We start from the raw sequence: 20,315 nt of genomic DNA, 5'->3' as shown, positions 1-20,315 counted from the left end.
ACAGGAGCTTGCTGTGGTGGTGGTATCGGAGGCGCCGGAGGTGCTAGTTCGTTTAAACGAGTGGACACATTCTGCAGTAGCTGAAACAGCTGGTCTTGGCGGACTCGTTGTCTAGAAAGCTCCTGAGCCATATCAGCCGTGTCAGGCAGGGCTGTGTCAAGGGGAACCATGGTTTGTTCAACCTATAACGGTTCTCACCGGTTTGTTGGTGGATCCTCGGTGTCGTCTGAGAGATGGTGCATGGAACCCAGGCAACGCTTGGCACAGCGGGTAGAGGCAGTCGGATGGATAGGCAAAAGTCAGGACAGGCAGCAGACGTCGTAACGGGTATGGCAGCAATAGGTCAAGGCAGGCGGCAGACAAGGATAGTCCAGTTCAAGCAGAGGTCACAACGGGAAATCCAGACAAGGGCAGAAGGAACGGAAACAGGAAACTAGGGCACAGGGAACTCACGGGGAACTTGGTTGAACAAGCAGGGATGGAAGGGAGGAGGAACCTTAAATAGGAAGTTCTGGGAATTCAGGCGCGCGCTGGCCCTTTAAGGCAGGACGAGTCAGCGCGTGCGCCCTCTAGTGACTGCAGCCGCACATCGAGGATGCCGACCGCGGAAGGTGGTAAGGGATGCACTCACCTAACGCCGTCCAGGGCCAGCAGAGCGTCCGGACCGGGTAAGTGGAGCTCGGGACAAGCAGCTGATGAGGGAGGGCGCCGGAACCGGAGCAGAGGTCGTGGGAATGGGGCGGCAGCCGTAACAAAGGCTCCAATACGTCAGCAAACATCTGCCCATTGCTTGCAAAGGGTTTTACGATGTACTGTTCAGACGAGGTGTAATTTTACGTGTCGCTGTCAAAAGACGGTGCGTAAAAATATGCCCGCGTCAAAGAAGTGTATGTCACTTCTTTTGGACGTTTTTGGAGCCGTTTTTAATTGACTCCATTGAAAAATAGCTCCAATTACGTCCGTAACGGACGCTGCGAAAAACGCGAGTAGTTACAAAAACGTCTGAAATTCAGGAGCTGTTTTCGCCTGAAAACAGCTCCGTAATTTTTTAAGCCGTGTGAACATACCCTTAGTGGTGCGCACGCTGGCCCTTTAAGAGACCACCAGAGCACGCTCGCGCACCTATGCCTCTATGATTACCTTGTCATGTCCTTCAGACTTTGCAATGCATCAAACGCAAGAGTTTGTGAATGGTATTTTACTGCATCTGCTAAACGTCAATGTGCTGGTTTATCCTTCCCTTCTCATCCAATTTGACTACTCACTGGAAACATGTCTGCCACGTCTTTCAACAGTTGCGAGAAAGAAAACTCTATGTGAAGTAAAAAAAAAAAAAAAAAAGTCTGCCTCGAGAGATCCTCCCTTCCTTTATTGACCTCCCCTTCTGGCCAGGGATTAGGAATATATCCAGACACAATGATCTGTTGTACTAAATTGGCTTCGTCCTCCGGGTCTTCGAGAAATTCAACGCTTCATTGAGTTTGCAAACTTGTACTGGCAATTCATTCCTCACTTCTCCTAGTTGCTGGCTCCAGTCACAGCTCGTACACAGAAGAGGGTAGATGCCAAAAGTTGGACCCCACAGGCAGAAGCTTCTTTTCTTCAGTGAAATAAATAATTTGCTTGAAGGGTCTCTACATCCCGTTATTATTTTTATCAACCATAAAAATGTGATCTACCTACAGACTGTCCAACGCTTAACTCTACGCCAGGCCGTTTACCTGGTGTAATTTCGTGCTTCACTTCCGCCCAGTCGAGTAGAACAATAAAGGCAGACACACTGTTCCAGTCCTTTGATATTGCTGACTAAATTGAAGAGCCACAATTTATCACAGATCCTTCGCATTTCATCCCATTGATATTCCCACAGATAAAATTTTGTACCTTTCACTATTAGGGTATGTGCACACACACTAATTACGTCCGTAATGGACGGACGTATTTCGGCCGCAAGTACCGGACGGAACTCAGTGCAGGGAGCCGGGCTCCTAGCTTCATACTTATGTACAATGCTAGGAGTCCCTGCCTCGCTGCAGGACAACTGTCCCGTACTCTAATCATGTTTTCAGTACGGGACAGTTGTCCTGCAGCGAGGCAGGGACTCCTAGCATCGTACATAACTATGATACCAGGAGCCCGGCTCCCTGCACTGTGTTCGTTCCGGTACTTGCGGCCGAAATACGTCCGTCAATTACGGACGTAATTAGTGTGTGTGCACATACCCTTAGAAGGAAAGTGCTATCTGTGGGGCATGACTCAAAACTGGCTGGTCACGCTGAAGTACGTATAAGTCAGGGTCTCATATCTCATCAATTCTGGTGGCCATCTCCTTCCATGGATGTTTGAGACTATGTTTCCGCATATTTCCCGAAACAAGGTCTCCATTGCTGAACCAGCTGGTCTTAGTGTGCCTCTTCTTGTCCCCGACTCTCTGTGGCAACACAACGTAAATGATCTGCCCCTCTCAGCTGGCTGCAATAGTCTCTGGGTAGTTGTGGATCGTTTCTTTGTTCCCTTACCTGGTCTTCCTTCTGCTCTTCATCTTGCGAGTCTCTTTAGGCAACATATTTTCTGTTTACACGGCCTGCCCCTTCATATTGTCTCGGACAATACAGTTCACCACAAGATTTTGAAGAACTATTTCTGGTCATCTGGAAGTCAAGTTAGGCTTCTCTTCTGCATACCATCCCCAGTCCAATGGTCAAGTAGAGCGAGTCAACCAGGTTCTAGAAAAATCCCTTTGTTATTTGGTTCCTGCTCAATATGACAACTGGGTGAATATTTTTCCTAGGGTCAAAACAATCACTCCAGAGAATGTACGCGTTCCTCTCCATTCTTCATGGCCTACGGTCAGCATCCTCACATACCTCTTCCCATTCTTGCTTCTGCTGAAGTGCCCGGGGATATTATTGACTGCAAGAGAGTAGGGAAGAGGACATTTTATTTAGTAGACTGGAAGTGCTTCAGTTCCGAAGAAATATCCTGGGAGTCTACAGAAAACATTAAAGCCCGATACGTCTCAAAAAATTCCATTCTCCCACCGGACCCAGGAAGAGGTGGCGTAAGAGGGGGTACTGTTACGCTTGTGACAGGTGCTGCTTCTGCCGACAGTCCATGCTACCGGGTTACTCACCACAACCGCCGGCGTTCTGGTTCTGTTGTATCGACGGTCTGTACCCGATGGCATGTTGCCTCCGTGGGGGGGGGGGGGGGCAGTATGCCGCTTCTCTCAGTTGCTGCCGCTTTGTGCCGCATAAAGTCTCAAAGGGCGCACACGGCATTCACAATCATCCCCAACCAATCCCTATTGCTCAATAATTATTTAAGCCAGCTGTAAAGGATCTGCCAGGCACTACGTCTGTGGAGACTCCCAGGGTTAATCAGTCGACACCTGAGGCCAGACCTCTTAGACTGACACCGGCTCCCACCAATCAGGGTGGCAGGCTCAGGAGTGGGAGAGCCTATCGCGGCCTGGTCAGTCAGAGTTAGCTCCGCCCCCTGTCCATTTATACCTGCAGTTTTCTCTTCCTCATTGCTTGTTATTCTTTTGGATTCCTGGCCCCACTGCTGCTTGCTCCAGCCTGCTTCTGCCGTGCTTCTGCCTTGCTGCAGTTCTCCTTGACTTGACTTGCTTTGCTTTGCTTTGCCCCTGGCTTGCTTCTGTCTCCGTGCCCGCTCGGGTTACTCACTTCGTCCTGGTCCTGACTGTTCGTTCGCCGCTCCGTTTCCTCGTGGCGTTCCGTGGCTACTGCCCCTTCCCTTGCGTGTTCCCTGTTTGTTTTCCTGTGCACTTAGACAGCGTAGGGACCGCCGCCCAGTTGTACCTCGTCGCCTAGGGCGGGTCGTTGCAAGTAGGCAGGGACAGGGCGGTGGGTAGATTAGGGCTCACTTTCCCTTCACCTCCTTCCTGCCATCACAGAATAACAAGCCCTTACCTAGTCTACCATTTCTCCTACGCTGTCGCTATCATGGACCCCCTTGAGACCCTGACCCAGCAGATGCAGGGCCTCTCCCTACAGGTCCAGGCCCTGGCCCAAAGGGTTGGGCGCACCACCTCACCTCTAGAACCCGACCTCAAGTTACCTGACCGGTTTTCAGGGGACCGTAAGACGTTTCTCTCCTTCCGGGAGAGTTGCAGACTATATTTCCGCCTTAAGCCCCACTCCTCAGGTTCCGAGAACCAGCGGGTGGGTATCATCATATCCCGACTCCAGGAAGGGCCCCAAGAGTGGGCCTTCTCCTTGGCTCCTGACGCCCCTGAACTTTCCTCTGTTGATCGTTTTTTCTCTGCCCTCGGACTCATTTACGACGAGACTGACAGGACTGCTTTAGCCGAGAGTCAGTTGGTGACCTTACGTCAGGGTAGGAGACCGGTTGAGGAATACTGTTCTGATTTTAGGAAGTGGTGCGTAGCTTCTCAGTGGAACGATCCGGCCCTAAGGTGCCAGTTTAGGTTAGGATTATCTGACGCCCTGAAGGATCTGCTGGTTAGCTACCCCTCGTCTGACTCTCTTGACCAGGTTATGGCCCTAGCAGTACGACTTGACCGACGTCTCAGGGAACGTCAGCTAGAACGCTTCAGTGTGCTCCCCTCTGACTTTTCTGCGATCCCCCCCGAGGTCCCGCCTCCTCGCCCCTCCACGGAGGACTCGGAGGTACCTATGCAACTCGGGGCCTCCATGTCCCCTCGACAACGTAGGGAGTATCGCAGAATGAACGGTCTCTGCTTCTACTGTGGGGACGACAAGCATCTACTGAACACCTGTCCCAGGCGCAAGAATAAGAAGCCGGAAAACTTCCGCGCCTAAGTGATCATCGGGGAGGTCACTTGGGCGCACAGGTATTTCCCGTTAATGTGAAACGCAATAAAATTTTGCTTCCCTTTCAGGTCTCGTTTGCTGGCCGGTCTGCCACGGGCAGTGCTTTCGTGGATTCTGGCTCATCTGCTAATATCATGTCTGTGGAATTTGCTATGTCTCTAAAGATGCCTTGTATTGATTTACCTTATCCTATCCCTGTAGTAGGAATCGACTCTACTCCCCTTGCTAATGGTTATTTTACTCAGCATACTCCTGTTTTTGAACTCCTGGTTGGCTCCATGCATTTGGAGCAGTGCTCTGTACTGGTAATGCAGGGATTATCGTCTGATCTGGTTTTAGGCCTTCCCTGGTTGCAGTTGCATAATCCCACGTTTGATTGGAATACTGGGGATCTCACCAAATGGGTAATGAATGTCTTATGTCATGTCTTTCTGTTAACTCTATTTCTCCCCGGGAGGAGGTAAACACGCTTCCTGAGTTCGTTCAGGACTTCGCCGATGTGTTTTCTAAGGAGGCCTCCGAGGTGTTGCCCCCCCATAGAGATTACGATTGCGCTATCGATTTGGTGCCTGGTGCCAAGCTTCCTAAAGGTAGGATATTTAATCTTTCATGTCCTGAACGTGAAGCCATGAGGGTGTATATCCAGGAATGCCTGGCCAAGGGTTTCATTCGCCCCTCGACTTCTCCTGTAGGTGCTGGCTTCTTCTTCGTGGGGAAGAAGGATGGTGGTCTTAGGCCGTGCATTGATTATCGTAACCTGAATAAGGTCACTGTAAGGAACCAGTACCCACTTCCTTTGATTCCGGATCTTTTTAATCAGGTTCAGGGAGCCCAATGGTTTTCTAAGTTCGATCTACTTGGGGCATATAACCTTATCCGCATCAAAGAGGGGGATGAGTGGAAAACTGCGTTCAACACACCCGAGGGTCATTTCGAATACCTGGTCATGCCCTTTGGGTTGTGTAACGCCCCTGCTGTCTTCCAGAATTTTATTAATGAAATCCTGAGAGAGTACCTGGGTAATTTTCTTGTTGTGTACCTTGATGACATACTGGTGTTTTCCAAGGACTGGTCCTCTCACGTGGAGCATGTCAGGAAGGTGCTCCAGGTCCTTCGGGAGAATAATCTGTTTGCTAAGACTGAAAAATGTGTCTTTGGGGTACAGGAGATACCATTTTTAGGGCAAATCCTCACTCCTCATGAATTCCGCATGGACCCTGCCAAGGTTCAAGCTGTGGCGGAATGGGTCCAACCTGCCTCCCTTAAGGCGTTACAGTGTTTTTTAGGGTTCGCCAACTATTACAGGAGATTTATTGCCAACTTCTCGGTCGTCGCTAAGCCTCTTACGGACCTTACCCGCAAGGGTGCTGATGTCCTCCATTGGCCCCCTGAGGCCGTCCAGGCCTTTGAGACTCTCAAGAAGTGCTTTATCTCGGCCCCCGTGCTGATTCAGCCCAACCAAGAGGAGCCATTTATTGTGGAGGTTGACGCTTCCGAGGTGGGAGTGGGGGCCGTCTTGTCCCAGGGTACCAGCTCCCTCACCCATCTCCGCCCCTGTGCTTACTTCTCTAGGAAGTTTTCGCCCACGGAGAGTAACTATGATATTGGCAACCGCGAACTTCTAGCCATTAAATGGGCTTTTGAGGAGTGGCGGCACTTCCTGGAGGGGGCCAGACACCAGGTAACGGTCCTTACGGATCACAAGAATCTGGTTTTCCTAGAATCGGCCCGGAGGCTTAATCCTAGACAAGCTCGGTGGGCACTATTCTTTACCAGATTTAATTTCTTGGTTACCTATAGGGCTGGGTCCAAGAATATTAAGGCTGATGCTCTGTCACGTAGTTTCATGGCCAATCCTCCTTCCGAGAAGGATCCCGCTTGTATTTTACCCCCTGGTATAATCGTCTCTGCCACGGATTCTGATTTAGCTTCTGATATCGCGGCTGATCAGGGTGCAGCTCCCGGGAACGTCCCTGGGGACAAACTGTTTGTTCCCCTGCAATACCGGCTGAGGGTACTCAGGGAAAACCATGACTCCGCTCTATCTGGTCATCCTGGCATCTTGGGCACCAAACACCTCATTACCAGAAACTATTGGTGGCCTGGGTTGCCTAAAGATGTTAGGGCTTACGTCGCCGCTTGTGAGGTTTGCGCTAGGTCCAAAACCCCTAGGTCCCGACCTGCGGGCCTACTACGTCCCTTGCCCATTCCCCAGAGACCTTGGACCCATATCTCCATGGATTTTATCACCGATTTGCCTCCATCTCAGGGCAAGTCGGTGGTGTGGGTGGTAGTCGACCGCTTCAGCAAGATGTGCCACTTTGTGCCCCTTAAGAAGCTACCTAACGCCAAGACGTTAGCTTCTTTGTTTGTGAAACACATCCTGCGTCTCCATGGGGCCCCAGTCAATATCGTTTCGGACAGAGGGGTACAATTTGTTTCCTTATTTTGGAGAGCCTTTTGTAAAAAGTTGGAGATTGATCTGTCCTTCTCCTCCGCCTTCCATCCCAAAACTAACGGCCAAACGGAAAGGACCAACCAATCCCTGGAACAATATTTAAGGTGTTTCATCTCTGACTGTCAATTCGATTGGGTCTCATTCCTTCCCCTTGCTGAATTTTCCCTGAATAACCGGGTCAGTAACTCGTCAGGGGTCTCCCCGTTTTTCTGTAATTTCGGGTTTAACCCAAGGTTCTCCTCCGTCTCCCCTGGTTGTTCCAATAATCCTGAGGTAGAGGATGTTCATCGGGAACTGTGCACTGTCTGGGCCCAGGTTCAGAAGAACCTAGAGGCGTCCCAGAGCGCACAAAAGATTCAGGCGGATAGTAGACGTTCTGCTAACCCCCGGTTTGTCGTCGGGGATTTGGTCTGGTTGTCGTCCAGGAACTTGCGCCTTAAGGTCCCGTCCAGGAAGTTTGCTCCCCGATTTATTGGGCCTTATAAGGTCATTGAAGTCCTCAACCCTGTATCCTTCCGTCTGGAGCTGCCCCCATCCTTCCGCATACACGACGTCTTTCATGCTTCCCTCCTTAAACGCTGCTCCCCGTCCTGGTCCCCCTCTAGGAAACCTCCTGTTCCCGTTCTCACCCCTGAGGGGGTGGAATTCGAGGTGGCCAAGATTGTGGACAGTAGGATGATCCAGGGCTCCCTCCAGTACCTGGTCCATTGGAGAGGATACGGGCCGGAGGAGAGGACTTGGGTACCTGCTCGAGATGTTCACGCTGGGGTATTGGTCAGGAGGTTCCACCTTCTCTTCCCCACTAAACCGGGTCCTCTTAGTAAGGGTCCGGTGGCCCCTCATAAAAGGGGGAGTACTGTAAAGGATCTGCCAGGCACTACGTCTGTGGAGACTCCCAGGGTTAATCAGTCGACACCTGAGGCCAGACCTCTTAGACTGACACCGGCTCCCACCAATCAGGGTGGCAGGCTCAGGAGTGGGAGAGCCTATCGCGGCCTGGTCAGTCAGAGTTAGCTCCGCCCCCTGTCCATTTATACCTGCAGTTTTCTCTTCCTCATTGCTTGTTATTCTTTTGGATTCCTGGCCCCACTGCTGCTTGCTCCAGCCTGCTTCTGCCGTGCTTCTGCCTTGCTGCAGTTCTCCTTGACTTGACTTGCTTTGCTTTGCTTTGCCCCTGGCTTGCTTCTGTCTCCGTGCCCGCTCGGGTTACTCACTTCGTCCTGGTCCTGACTGTTCGTTCGCCGCTCCGTTTCCTCGTGGCGTTCCGTGGCTACTGCCCCTTCCCTTGCGTGTTCCCTGTTTGTTTTCCTGTGCACTTAGACAGCGTAGGGACCGCCGCCCAGTTGTACCTCGTCGCCTAGGGCGGGTCGTTGCAAGTAGGCAGGGACAGGGCGGTGGGTAGATTAGGGCTCACTTTCCCTTCACCTCCTTCCTGCCATCACACCAGCCTCACTTGTCACCTGATGCCTGAGCAACTTTGAAGCAACATTAGTTTGTTCCTGTAAAGCTTCCATCCGTATCCTGCTACCAGCCTGTATCCCACTACCTGCTACCAGCCTGTATCCCACTACCTACTACCAGCCTGTATCCCACTACCTGCTACCAGCCTGTATCCTACTACCAGCCTGTATCCCACTACCTGCTACCAGCCTGTATCCCACTACCTGCTACCAGTCTGTATCCCACTACCTGCTACCAGCCTGTATCCCACTACCTACTACCAGCCTGTATCCCACTGCCTACTACCAGCCTGTATCCCACTACCTACTACCAGCCTGTATCCCACTACCTACTACCAGCCTGTATCCCACTACCTGCTACCAGCCTGTATCCCACTACCTGCTACCAGCCTGTATCCCACTACCTACTACCAGCCTGTATCCCACTACCTGCTACCAGTCTGTATCCCACTACCTACTACCAGCCTGTATCCCACTACCTACTACCAGCCTGTATCCCACTACCTACTACCAGCCTGTATCCCACTACCTACTACCAGCCTGTATCCCACTGCCTACTACCAGCCTGTATCCCACTACCTACTACCAGCCTGTATCCCACTACCTGCTACCAGCCTGTATCCCACTACCTACTACCAGCCTGTATCCCACTGCCTACTACCAGCCTGTATCCCACTACCTACTACCAGCCTGTATCCCACTACCTGCTACCAGCCTGTATCCCACTGCCTACTACCAGCCTGTATCCCACTACCTGCTACCAGCCTGTATCCCACTACCAGCTACCAGCCTGTATCCCACTACCTACTACCAGCCTGTATCCCACTACCTACTACCAGCCTGTATCCCACTACCTGCTACCAGTGTGTATCCCACTACCTGCTACCAGCCTGTACCCCACTACCTGCTACCAGCCTGTATCCTACTACCAGCCTGTATCCCACTACCTGCTACCAGCCTGTATCCTACTACCAGCCTGTATCCCACTACCTACTACCAGCCTGTATCCCACTACCTGCTACAAGCCTGTAACCCACTACCTGCTACCAGCCTGTATCCCACTACCTGCTACCAGCCTGTATCCCACTACCTGCTACCAGCCTGTATCCCACTACCTGCTACCAGCCTGTACCCCACTACCTACTACCAGCCTGTATCCCACTACCTACTACCAGCCTGTATCCCACTACCTGCTACCAGCCTGTATCCCACTACCTGCTACCAGTCTGTATCCCACTGCCTACTACCAGCCTGTACCCCACTACCTACTACCAGCCTGTATCCCACTACCTACTACCAGCCTGTATCCCACTACCTGCTACCAGCCTGTATCCTACTACCAGCCTGTATCCCACTACCTACTACCAGCCTGTATCCCACTACCTGCTACCAGTGTGTATCCCACTACCTGCTACCAGCCTGTATCCCACTACCTACTACCATCCTGTATCCCACTGCCTACTACCAGCCTGTATCCCACTACCTGCTACCAGTCTGTATTCCACTGCCTACTACCAGTCTGTATTCCACTACCTGCTACCAGCCTGTATCCCACTACCTGCTACCAGCGTGTATCCCACTACCTTCTACCAGCCTGTATCCCACTACCTGCTACCAGCCTGTATCCCACTACCTGCTACCAGCCTGTACCCCACTACCTGCTACCAGCCTGTACCCCACTACCTGCTACCAGCCTGTATCCCACTACCTGCTACCAGCCTGTATCCCACTACCTGCTACCAGCCTGTATCCCACTACCTGCTACCAGCCTGTATCCCACTACCTGCTACCAGTCTGTATCCCACTACCTACTACCATCCTGTATCCCACTACCTGCTACCAGCCTGTATCCCACTACCTGCTACCAGCCTGTATCCCACTACCTGCTACCAGCCTGTATCCCACTACCTGCTACCAGCCTGTATCCCACTACCTACTACCAGCCTGTATCCTACTACCAGCCTGTATCCCACTACCTGTTACTAACCTGTATCCTACTACCAGCCTGTATCCCACTACCTGCTACCAGCCTGTATCCCACTACCTACTACCAGTCTGTATCCCTGTAATGTCGGGGTAGGGAGACAGACAGGTGAGCCCTAATCTACCCGCCACTCAGACCCTGCCTACTTGCACGGCCCGTCCTAGGCGAAGGCGTACAACTGGGCGACGGTCCCTACGCTCAATAAGTGCACGACAAACAAGGATACACAGAAGCTAAGGGAAATGGGGCAGTTGCCCACGGCAACACCGTGAGCACCAAGAGTAGTGAACGAGCCGAGTCAAACCAGGAGTGTACGAGGTACCAAACGCAGAGCAGGAGAGTAGTCAGTAAAGCCAGGTTCAAAATGAAGCAGAGGTCACTAGTAATGGCTGCAACAGCAGAGCCAGGAAAGAAGATAGAATCACAGGCAAAGACAAGAAGCAAATGAAGGTATACATAGACCGAGGGCGGGAGCTAGAACCGTCTGGCCAGGCTGTGATAGGTTCTCCCACTCCTCAGTCTACCAGCCTGAGTGGTAGCAGATCGAGTCACTCTATCAGTATCAGACCTAGGAGCAGATGCAGACTAATTAACCACGGGCGTCGACACAGAAGCTGTGTCTGGCAGATCCTTTACCCTTTTATGAGGGGCCACTGGACCCTTCCTAGGTGGACCTGGCTTATTGGGGAACCGAAGATGGAACCTCCTGAGCAATACCCCAGTGTGAACATCCCGGGCGGGTACCCAAGTCATCTCCTCAGGCCCGTATCCTCTCCAATGGACCAGGTACTGGAGGGAGCCTTGGACCATCCTGCTGTCCACAATCTTGGCCACCTCGAATTCTACCCCATCAGCGGTGAGAACAGGGACCGGAGGTTTCCTTGAGGTAACCAAGGACGGGGAGCAGCATTTCAGGAGGGAGGCATGAAACACGTAGTGTATTTGAAAAGACGGGGGTAACTCCAGCCGGAAGGACACAGGGTTAAGAACCTCAATGACCTTGTATGGCCCTATAAACCGGGGAGCAAGTTTTTTTTGGACGGAACCTTAAGGCGCAGATTTTTGGAAGACAGCCACATCAGATCCCCGACCACAAACAAGGGGTTAGCAGAACGTCTTCTATCTGCCTGAGTCTTTTGTATGCTCTGGGACGCCTCTAGGTTCTTCTGAACCTGGGCCCAGACTGTGCACGGTTCCCGATGAATGACATCTACCTCGGGATTGTTGGAACCACCAGGTGAAACGGAGGAGAACCGTGGATTAAACCCAAAATTACAGAAAAAGGGGGAGACCCCTGACGAGTTAATGGCCCGGTTATTAAGGGAAAATTCGGCGAGGGGAATGAAGGAGACAAAATCATATTGACAGTCAGAAATAAAACACCTTAAATATTGTTCTAGGGACTGATTAGTCCTCTCAGTTTGGCCATTAGTTTCAGGATGGAAGGCCGAGGAGAAGGACAGATCAATCTCCAACTTCTTAGAGAAGGCTCTCCAAAACAATGAAGCAAGTTGTACCCCTCTGTCAGAAACAATATTGACAGGGACCCCATGGAGACGCAGGATGTGTTCGACAAACAAGGTAACTAACGTCTTGGCATTGGGTAGTTTCTTGAGGAGCAGAAAGTGGCACATCTTACTGAAGCGGTCTACTACAACCCCCACCACCGACTTGCCTTGCGATGGAGGCAGATCGGTGATCAAATCCATGGAGATATGGGTCCAAGGTCTCTGGGGAATGGGCAAAGAACATAGTAAGCCCGCTTGTCGGGACCTGGGAGTCTTGGACCTAGCACAAACCTCACAAGCGGCGACGTAGGCCTTAACGTCTTTAGGCAGCCCAGGCCACCAATAGTTTCTGGCAATGAGGTGCTTGGTACCCAGGATGCCTGGATGGCCAGATAGTGCAGAGTCATGATTTTCCCTGAGTACCCTTAGCCGGAATTGCAGGGGAACAAACAGCTTGTTCTCAGGAAGGTTCCTGGGAGCTGAACCTTGATCAGCCGCAATTTCGGAGACTAAGTCAGAATCAACAGAGGATATTATTATACCTGGGGGCAAAACACAAGCAGGATCTTCCTCCGAAGGAGGGCTGGCCATGAAGCTACGCGACAGTGCATCAGCTTTAATATTTTTAGACCCAGCCCTATAGGTGACCACAAAGTTGAATCTAGTAAAAAACAACGCCCATCGAGCTTGTCTCGGGTTTAGCCTCCAGGCAGATTCTAGGAAGACCAGATTCTTGTGGTCGTAAGGACCGTTACCTGGTGCCTAGCCCCCTCCAGGAAGTGGCGCCACTCTTCAAATGCCCATTTAATGGCTAAGAGTTTGCGGTTGCCCACGTCCTAGTTAATCTCAGTGGGCGAGAACTTCCTGGAGAAGTAGGCACAGGGACGGAGATGGGTGAGGGACCTGGTACCCTGGGACAAGACAGCACCCACTCCCACTTCGGAGGCGTCAACCTCCACGATGAATGGCTCCATTTGGTTGGGCTGAACCAGCACTGGGGCAGAGATAAAGCACTTCTTAAGGATCTCAAAAGCCTGAACCGCCTCCGGAGGCCATTGGAGGAGATCAGCACCTTTGCGAGTAAGGTCCGTAAGAGGCTTAGCGATGACCGAGAAGTTAGCAATAAATCTCCTGTAATAATTAGCGAACCCCAGGAAGCACTGTAACGCCTTCAGGGATGCAGGTTGGACCCATTCCACCACAGCCTGGACCTTGGCAGGGTCCATGCGGAATTCATTAGGAGTGAGGATTTGACCCAAAAATGGTATCTCCTGCACACCAAACACACATTTTTCGGGTTTAGCAAAGACTTTGTTTTCCCGAACGGCCTGGAGCACCTTCCTGACATGCTCAATGTGGGAGGACCAGTCCTTGGAAAACACAAGTATGTCATCAAGGTACACTACAAGAAATACCCCCAGGTAGTCTCTTAAAATATCATTTATGAAATTCTGGAAGACCGCGGGAGCATTACACAACCCAAAGGGCATGACGGGGTATTCGAAATGACCTTCGGGCGTGTTAAACGCAGTCTTCCACTCATCCCCCTCTTTGATGCGGATAAGGTTATACGCCCCCCGTAGATCAAACTTAGAGAACCATTGGGCCCCCTGAACCTGATTGAAGAGATCAGGAATCAAAGGAAGGGGATACTGGTTCCTTACAGTGACCTTATTCAAGTTTCGGTAATCAATGCACGGCCTAAGACCACCATCCTTCTTCCCTACGAAGAAGAAGCCAGCACCTACCGGAGAAGTAGAGGGGCGAATGTAACCCTTGGCCAGGCATTCCTGGATATACTCTCTCATGGCTTCACGTTCGGGACAAGAGAGATTAAATATCCTACCATGAGGGAGCTTAGCTCCTGGTACCAAATCAATTGCGCAATCGTATTCTCTATGAGGAGGTAACACTTCGCTGTTTTTTTTTGTAAAAAGGCCTCCGATGTCCTGAATAAACTCAGGTAGCGTGTTCACCTCGTCAGGGAGAGAAATAGAATTAACAGAAAAACATGACGTCAAGCATTCATTACCCCATTTGGTTAGCTCCCCAGTATTCCAGTCAAACGTGGGATTATGCAACTGCAACCAGGGAAGGCCTAAAACCAAATCGGACGATAATCCCTGCATCAGCAGTACAGAGCATTGCTCCAAATGCATGGAGCCAACAAGGTGTTCAAAAACAGGGGTATGCTGTGTAAAATAACCATTAGCAAGAGGAGTGGAGTCGATACCCACTACCGGGACAGGTTTAGGCAAATCAATCAATGGTATAGCTAGAGACATAGCAAATTCCACAGACATGATATTAGCAGAAGACCCTGAATCCACGAAGGCACTGCCGGTAGCAGACCTACCACCAAAAGAGACCTGAAAGGGAAGCAAGATCTTATTAGGTTTCATATTTACGGGAAATACCTGTGCGCCCAAGTGACCTCCCCGATGGTCACTTAGGCGCGGAAGTTTTCCGGCTGCTTATTCTTACGCCTTTGACAGTCGTTCACTTGATGCTTGTCATCCCCACAATAGAAGCAGAGACCATTCTTCCTGCGGAACTCTCTACGTTGTTGGGGAGACACGGAGGCCCCGAGTTGCATTGGTTCATCCGAGTTTTCCGTGGAAGAACGAAGCAACGGAACCTCGGGAGCCAACATAGGAGAGCCAGGGGAGAAGACACAAAAACGTTCAAGTCGTCTTTCCCTGAGACGTCGGGCAAGACGTACCGCTAAAGCCATAACCTGATCTAGAGAGTCAGAAGAGGGATAGCTAACTAGCAGGTCTTTCAGGGCGTTCGACAGACCCAATCTAAACTGGCACCTCAAGGCAGGGTCATTCCAGCGAGAAGCTACACACCACTTCTTAAAGTCAGAACAGTACTCCTCAACGGGTCTCTTACCCTGACATAAGTTAACCAGCTGACTCTCAGCAAAGGCAGTCTAGTCATTCTCGTCATAGATGAGCCCGAGAGCGGAAAGAAAAATGTCAACAGAGGAAAGTTCAGGGGCGTCAGGAGCCAAGGAGAAGGCCCATTCTTGGGGCCCGTCCTGGAGCCGGGACATAATTATACCCACTCGCTGGCTCTCAGAACCTGAGGAGTGGGGCCTTAGATGGAAATAGAGTCTACAACTCTCCCGAAAGGAGAAAAAAGTCTTCTGGTCCCCTGAGAACCGGTCAGGCAACTTGAGATGGGGTTCAAGAGGTGAGGTGGAGGGCACTAGCTGGGTAGCATCACGCTGGTCGCACCTCTGAGCCAGGGCTTGGACCTGTAGGGAGAGACCCTGCATTTGCTGAGCCAGGGTCTCAAGGGGGTCCATAGTAGTGTAGGAACCAGCGTAGAAAAGGTATATGGGCCTGGGATTAAGTAATGTCGGCGTAGGGAGACAGACAGGTGAGCCCTAATCTACCCGCCACTCACTCCCTGCCTACTTGCATGGCCCATCCTAGGCGACGGCGTACAACTGGGCTGCGGACCCACTAGGCCACTGGGCCGTACTGTAATAATGGAAGCAAGACCCAGATAGTTGGTGGGCTAATTAACAATCAATAGAAATATTTGCCTGCCGGCAAAAGGCCCTTTTTAACAAATACAAGCAAGATAAAATAACACATTTTTATTAGGCTATTATAGCAAAGACACACTACATAGAAATGAAAAGTTATGTTCACCGCTGACCTCTGATACTGACTTTGACCTTGGTCAGAGTGTGGCATGCTGCAGCCGCTGACACCTTGAATCTTGCTACTGACACACATTGTACTATGCTGGTTACTATCGGCAGTGAACATAACTTTTCATTTCTATGTAGTGTGTCTTTGCTATAATAGCCTAATAAAAATGTGTTATTTTATCTTGCTTGTATTTGTTAAAAAGGGCCTTTTGCCGGCAGGCAAATATTTCTATTGACTGGGCCGTACTGGGCGCAGGTGAGAGTCTATAGTTCTATAGGTACCTGTGGCAGCTCAGACAGCAGCAGGGCAGGCTCGGCTGGGACTAGGTAGCAGGCGGACGTCAGGCAAGGTGAAGCAGGTCAGACGTGGATGCAGCACGGCACGACTTTGGCACAGCTCAGTGCTAGACCAGGAACTGGAAACAAGTACAGCTACAGGGACTGGAACAGGGACTGGAACAGGTAACACACCAGGAGGCCATCACATAGACAAACTAGGTAACACAACAACGCTCAGGCATTGGACTAGGGGGCTGGACCCCTCTTATAGTCCATGGGTCAAAGTTCATCCACAATGTCCGGTGTGCGCACTGCCCCTTTAAGAGCGGGCACGAGTGTGCGCGCGCACCCTACGGGATCCAGCTGAGATGATTGGACACGAGCGCTGGCGTCTCCTGAGGAGGAGGCTGGGGCCAGCGCTTGCTGACTCGTGGCTGCGGCTGTCAGGAGGGGAACGGAGCTGACAGGCCGCAGCCACGGACATTACAGGCATTGTCTACAAGGGGCTGTAGGTGCGGCACTATCTACAGGGGGCTCTGCAGGGGGTGGGGGGGACACAGTGTATGGTGCTATTATAATCAGTGACATAATCACCTTTACCCACATCCCATAAGGAATAGGCGCTGATTTTGACACCTGAAGATCTTGGGGGATTTCTTGCTCTCACTGAAAAGCTCTTTCTAAACAGACACAACAATCTCTTCCAGCGCTTATGGGATGTGGGTACAGCGGATTTTGGCCCATCTCCCCTGAGGAATCGTTTGGGCGAAAGGAAACGCGTCGGGAGGATTTTTATTTACAGAGAGAGGTTCCCCGGTCCCCTTGCGTTGATAGAACAATGGATGATATCCAGCATCTGAATGGGTAGGGGGGCTTTGACCCCGAATTTCCATGCTTTTCACTGTCACTCATGCAAGGAAAGTACAAAATGAAATATCGGTGAAACCTCCTTATAAAGAAGACAATACATGTTAATAACCGTCACCGGGTTCATTTCTCTGTCTCATTTTTATCAATCAAAACATCCTGGAAATATCCCACAAGACCTGCGATGATGAGGTCTGAATATCCGGCGTGGGCGCTAATATTTTATATACAAACTCCGGATCCGTCCCTTTCATAAACATTTACCACGATTGCAAAGTCCCAGTTTAGGTGGTGGACTCTAAACTACCCCATCAACGTTTATCATGGCTTATAATTATAGTGTGCAAAATCTGCATGAAATCTGCGCTGTGTGAACAAGCCTTACACTGTGTCTTTCTGGGAACTAGAATATTGTGTATTTAAGGACAGAAAAGAGGTTTGTGGATGAATCCGGAGTGCGCACGCCGAGTATTGGGGGGCTACTTGATACTAAGGCAGCTACAACATGACCCCTACAGTCATTACTATCGCAGGTTTATTTTAAATTTTTGATTGCCTGAGTGAAGACTATTACAATAAGGACCCCCACACCAAACACATTGTCATCCCCTGCACCCCCACACCCAACACAGGGTCATCCCCTGCACCCCCACACCCAACACATGGTCATACCCTGCACCCCCACACCCAACACATGGTCATCCCCCACACCCAACACAGGGTCATCCCCTACACCCCCACACCCAACACAGGGTCATCCCCTGCACCCCCACACCCAACACATGGTCATCCCCTGCACCCCCACACCCAACACATGGTCATCCCCTACACCCCCACACCCAACACAAGGTCATCCCCTGCACCCCCACACCCAACACATGGTCATCCCCTGCACCCCCACACCCAACACATGGTCATCCCCTGCACCCCCACACCCAACACATGGTCATCCCCTACACCCCCACACCCAACACAAGGTCATCCCCTGCACCCCCACACCCAACACAATGTCATCCCCTGCACCCCCACACCCAACACATGGTCATCCTAACACACCCACACCCAACACAAGGTCATCCCCTACACCCCCACACCCAACACAAGTCATCCCCCACACCCAACACAAGGTCATCCCCTACACCCCCACACCCAACACAGTCATCCCCTACACCCCCACACCCAACACAGTCATCCCCTACACCCAACACAAGTCATCCCCTACACCCCCACACCCAACGCAAGGTCATCCCCTACACCACCACACCCAACACAAGGTCATCCCCTGCACTCCCACACCCAACACAAGTTCATCCCCTGCACCCCCATACCCAACACAAGGTCATCCCCTGCACCCCCACACCCAACACAAGGTCATCCCCTGCACCCCCATACCCAACACAAGGTCATCCCCTGCACCCCCACACCCAACACATGGTCATCCCCTACACCCCCACACCCAACCCAAGTCATCCCCTACACCCCCACACCCAACACATGGTCATCCCCTGCACCCCCACACCCAACACATGGTCATCCCCTGCCCCCCCACACCCAACACAAGGTCATTCCCTGCACCCCACACCCAACACAAGGTCATCCCCTGCACCCCCACACCCAACACAAGGTCATCCCCTGCACCCCCACACCCAACACATGGTCATTCCCTCCACACCCAACACATGGTCATCCCCTGCACCCCCTCACCCAACACATGGTCATCCCCTGCACCCCCACACCCAACACATGGTCATCCCCTGCACCCCCACTCCCAACACAAGGTCATCCCCTACACCCCCACACCCAACACAAGGTCATGCCCTGCACCCCCACACCCAACACAAGGTCATCCCCTGCACCCCCACACCCAACACATGGTCATCCCCTCCACACCCAACACATGGTCATCCCCTGCACCCCCTCACCCAACACAAGGTCATCCCCTGCACCCCCACACCCAACACATGGTCATCCCCCTACACCCCCACACCCAACACATGGTCATCCCCTACACCCCCACACCCAACCCAAGTCATCCCCCACACCCAACACAAGGTCATGCCCTACACCCCCACACCCAACACAAGGTCATCCCCTACACCCCCACACACAACACAAGGTCATCCCTTACACCCCCACACCCAACACAAGGTCATCCCCTATACCCCCACACCCAACACAAGGTCATCCCCTACACCCCCACACCCAACGCAAGGTCATCCCCTGCACTCCCACACCCAACACAAGGTCATCCCCTGCACCCCCATACCCAACACAAGGTCATCCCCTGCACCCCCATACCCAACACAAGGTCATCCCCTACACCCCCACACCCAACCCAAGTCATCCCCTACACCCCCACACCCAACACAAGGTCATCCCCTGCACCCCCACACCCAACACATGGTCATCCCCTGCACCCCCACACCCAACACAAGGTCATCCCCTACACCCCCACACCCAACACAAGGTCATCCCCTGCACCCCCACACCCAACACAAGGTCATCCCCTGCACCCCCACACCCAACACATGGTCATCCCCTGCACCCCCACACCCAACACATGGTCATCCCCTGCACCCCCACACCCAACACAAGGTCATCCCCTGCACCCCCACACCCAACACATGGTCATCCCCCTACACCCCCACACCCAACACATGGTCATCCCCTACACCCCCACACCCAACCCAAGTCATCCCTCACACCCAACACAAGGTCATCCCCTGCACCCCCACACCCAACACATGGTCATCCCCTGCACCCCCACACCCAACACATGGTCATCCCCTGCACCCCCACACCCAACACATGGTCATCCCCTGCACCCCCACACCCAACACAAGGTCATCCCCTGCACCCCCACACCCAACACAAGGTCATCCCCTACACCCCCACACCCAACACAAGGTCATCCCCTGCACCCCCACACCCAACACAAGGTCATCCCCTACACCCCCACACCCAACACAAGGTCATGCCCTGCACCCCCACACCCAACACAAGGTCATCCCCTGCACCCCCACACCCAACACATGGTCATCCCCTCCACACCCAACACATGGTCATCCCCTGCACCCCCTCACCCAACACAAGGTCATCCCCTGCACCCCCACACCCAACACATGGTCATCCCCCTACACCCCCACACCCAACACATGGTCATCCCCTACACCCCCACACCCAACCCAAGTCATCCCCCACACCCAACACAAGGTCATGCCCTACACCCCCACACCCAACACAAGGTCATCCCCTACACCCCCACACACAAC

The 20,315-nt window shown here is 52.3% G+C and overlaps 1 protein-coding gene across 1 annotated transcript in view; it reads left to right on the top strand.

Annotated features, from left to right (window-relative positions):
• Positions 1-20,315, top strand: part of DPP10 (dipeptidyl peptidase like 10) — a 285,774-nt gene that overhangs the window by 61,687 nt on the left and 203,772 nt on the right.

This window comes from Rhinoderma darwinii, chromosome 6 (genome assembly GCF_050947455.1).
Source record: "Rhinoderma darwinii isolate aRhiDar2 chromosome 6, aRhiDar2.hap1, whole genome shotgun sequence".
Lineage (NCBI taxonomy): Eukaryota > Metazoa > Chordata > Amphibia > Anura > Rhinodermatidae > Rhinoderma > Rhinoderma darwinii.
This window is presented reverse-complemented; position numbering and strand designations above follow the sequence as displayed.